This window comes from Prionailurus bengalensis, chromosome A2 (assembly GCF_016509475.1).
Source record: "Prionailurus bengalensis isolate Pbe53 chromosome A2, Fcat_Pben_1.1_paternal_pri, whole genome shotgun sequence".
In the NCBI taxonomy this organism is placed as follows: Eukaryota; Metazoa; Chordata; class Mammalia; order Carnivora; family Felidae; genus Prionailurus; species Prionailurus bengalensis.
In genome coordinates, this window is record NC_057348.1 from 121141396 (window position 1) to 121144648 (window position 3253).

The 3253-nt window shown below is 43.9% G+C and overlaps 1 pseudogene; it reads right to left on the minus strand.

The window, feature by feature from the left end:
• Positions 1-607: 607 nt before the first annotated feature.
• Positions 608-2191, minus strand: LOC122486458 (annotated as a pseudogene).
• Positions 2192-3253: the final 1062 nt, after the last annotated feature.

Sequence of the window (3253 nt, forward strand, 5' to 3'; positions counted from 1 at the left end):
CATTTTAGTCCTTTCGAAAACCTTGGGGAACAATTAGCTGGAATAGTTTTGTATCGCTAAAGCCAAAAACTATCTGACGAAGGGCCCATCTCTTCCTTGCTTTCTGAAACAAAACAAAAAAAAAACCCTGTTACTTTATGCAGTATGCAGCATGAAATACAGTTTTAACTTTAACTACAATTCAACAAACCTTTACTTAATTGCAACAATTTGTTCTAGGCCCTGAGGAGGGAACAGTCTTTAAAACGGGATTCTCTCTCTCAAAGAGCTCATTTCCTAAACAAAGTAATTAGACCTGTGTGATAAATATTGCAAGTATATACGAGGGACAAGGCGGGACACAAGGGAGGAAGAAATGAACTCTGGAGGGTTCAGGAAGTCTTTCTGCAGGAAACAAGTGCTTGCGGTTTTGCGGGATGAGTAGGAGTTAGTCTTGCAAACAAGGTGGAGAACAGGACATCATTCCAGACAGAGGGACAGAGGCAATACTGTGGGTGAAGGCATAGACAACCGATCTGTATGGGGAAGGCAGTGAGGTCAGGAGTCGATAAGACAAATTGGGAGAAAATGGTGGGGTCAAGAGCCTAATGGTGTTCATGAAGTCTTTTTAATTTTTAATTGAGATACAGTTTACAACCATAGGATCTGCCCTTTTAAAGTATCCTTTAAAAAATGGTTTTTAGTACATTCACAAAGTTGTACAACCATCACCCCTATCTAATTCCAGAGCATTTTCATCACCCCAAAAGGAACCCTGTCACCCCCTTTTCACCTCCCCCAGGCTTGCTTCTGGAAAACACTAAGCCACTCTCTGTCTCTATGGATTCACCTACTCTGGACATTTTATATGCATGGAATCATAGAATATGGGGCTTTTTCCATCTCGTTTCTTTCACGGAGCATAGTGTTTTCAAGTTTCATCCATTTTGTAGCATGTAACATTATTCCTTTTTAGGGTAGAATAATATTCCATTGTGTTTGTTAATCAGTTGATGGCCATCTGGGTTGTTTTCACATCTTGGCTATTACAAATAATGCTGCTATGAACATTTGTTTACACCCTTTTGCGTGACACATGTTTTTAATTCTCTTAGGTATGTACCTAGAAATAGAATTTCCGGGTCTCATGATTACTCTCTGTTTAACTATTTTTGTTTGTTTAGTTCTTATTGCATAATCATAAACTTAACTCTGCAATCCAGCCAGACTTGGAGGAGAGTAAGGAAAATGTGGAACCCATAGAACTGCAGCGAAAGCACAAAGATTATCGAACAATTTGAGCAGATGGGGGTGAAGGGGGCTCTTCTGAGCTACAGAAGAAATGGTCTGGTAGTTAAGATAAAAACACAAGTCAAATGGTGATCTTCCTGCTGGTCTTGCCATTCATGGACCCATAGTGTTTCATGGCTTCTACAACATACCCTCTTTCGCCCTGCCAAGACCACATGCTTGCCATCCAACCACTCAGTGTCGGCAGTGCAGATGAAAAACTGGGAAGCATTTGTGTTGGGTCCAGCATTGGCCATGACAAGATGCCGGGGTCCATGTGCTTCAGAATGAAATTCTCATCATCGCATTTCTCCCCATCGATGGACTTGTCGCCAGTGCCATTAATGGTGTGGGAAGTCACTGCCCTGGCACAGAAATCCCAGAATAGTCCTATGAAAGCAGGAATCTTTAGAGCCAAATCCTTTCGGCCCAGTGCTCAGAGCACGAAAGTTCTCCGCTGTCTTTGGAACTTTGTCCGCAAACAACTCAAAGGACACGTGGCCCAAGGGTTTGTTGTCCGTGGCGATGTTGGAGAACATCATGGGGTTCACTACGGCTAGGCAGCGCAGGCAGCCCTGGGGTAAGGGTGTCTCCAAGGTCTCTGATTAACTTTCTGAGGAACAATTAGACTGTTTTTCAAAGAGGCCATGCCATTTCCCATTTCTGTGAGCAATCACAAGGGGTTTCAATTTCTGCGCATCCTTACCCACACATGTTATTTCTGTCTTTTTTTATTCTACCCATCCTAGTAGATGATGGGTAGACTAATGATGTTGAACATCCCTCTGTGTGCTCATCGGCATTGGCAAATATTCTTTGGAGAAATGTATATTCAAATCCTTTGCCCATTTGTCAATTGATGAAAACCTCATAAAATTTACAAAGCTTTAGTTGGACTGACACCGAGAGAAGAATAAAAGTACTAAAATCGAGGGGCGCCTGGGTGGCGCAGTCGGTTAAGCGTCCGACTTCAGCCAGGTCACGATCTCGCGGTCCGTGAGTTCGAGCCCCGCGTCGGGCTCTGGGCTGATGGCTCAGAGCCTGGAGCCTGTTTCTGATTCTGTGTCTCCCTCTCTCTCTGCCCCTCCCCCGTTCATGCTCTGTCTCTCTCTGTCCCAAAAATAAATAAACGTTGAAAAAAAAAAAGTTCTAAAATCGAGACATTACTACCAATCTTACGGGGAATTCTATGAACATTCGTATGCCAACAGATAAATCAACTGGATCTTCTCAAAATAAAAAATGTGCTTCAAAGGACACGATTACAGTAGAAAGACAGCCCACAGAATAGGGGAAAATATTTGGAGATCATGTGTCTTGTAAGCTTTGCTCTCCGGCATCTATAAATAACGAACTCTTACAACTCAATAATAAGACAAATAACCCAATTGCTGTCAGGGCACAGGATTCATCCATCTTTGGCCTTACGCACAGAGTCATGAATATTCATTAAGTAAACTTCTTTCAATTGATTTTTTTCATTGTATATAATAGCAAAGCGCTCGTGGCCTACACCACCGATGTGTGTGCGAAAGTATCAGACACTGCAATGTCCTAACTGGGCCGTTACCAAGTTACATCCGAATACAAGCAAAGACATCAAGATTTGGGGCTGAAAAACACTCTCAACACAATTGCTTAAACCCGCTACCGCTCTGGACAAGGAAAAAACGCTTCAAGTTCAGCTCCCAGACTGTGAAAGTGAGACCCAGGGGACCTGGGGTAAATTCAGCGTCTCTGTCTCTAATTTCCTAACCACATGTTTCCACCAGACTCAGAAGTAAACAGCATGAGGAAGCAGGGAAATTGCCTCACCCTCAAGCCGCTGCAAGCTCCTTCTCCTTCAGATCCATCGGAGCCTCCAGGGAAGAGGGTCCAGAGTTGGCTTCGAGGACTCATGCCCCTGCTGCCTTCAACGTGCCGTGTGGCCAGGGTCCCACTCCCACCGCTCCAGAAAGTTGAACAACGCTGGACGCCCTCGCCT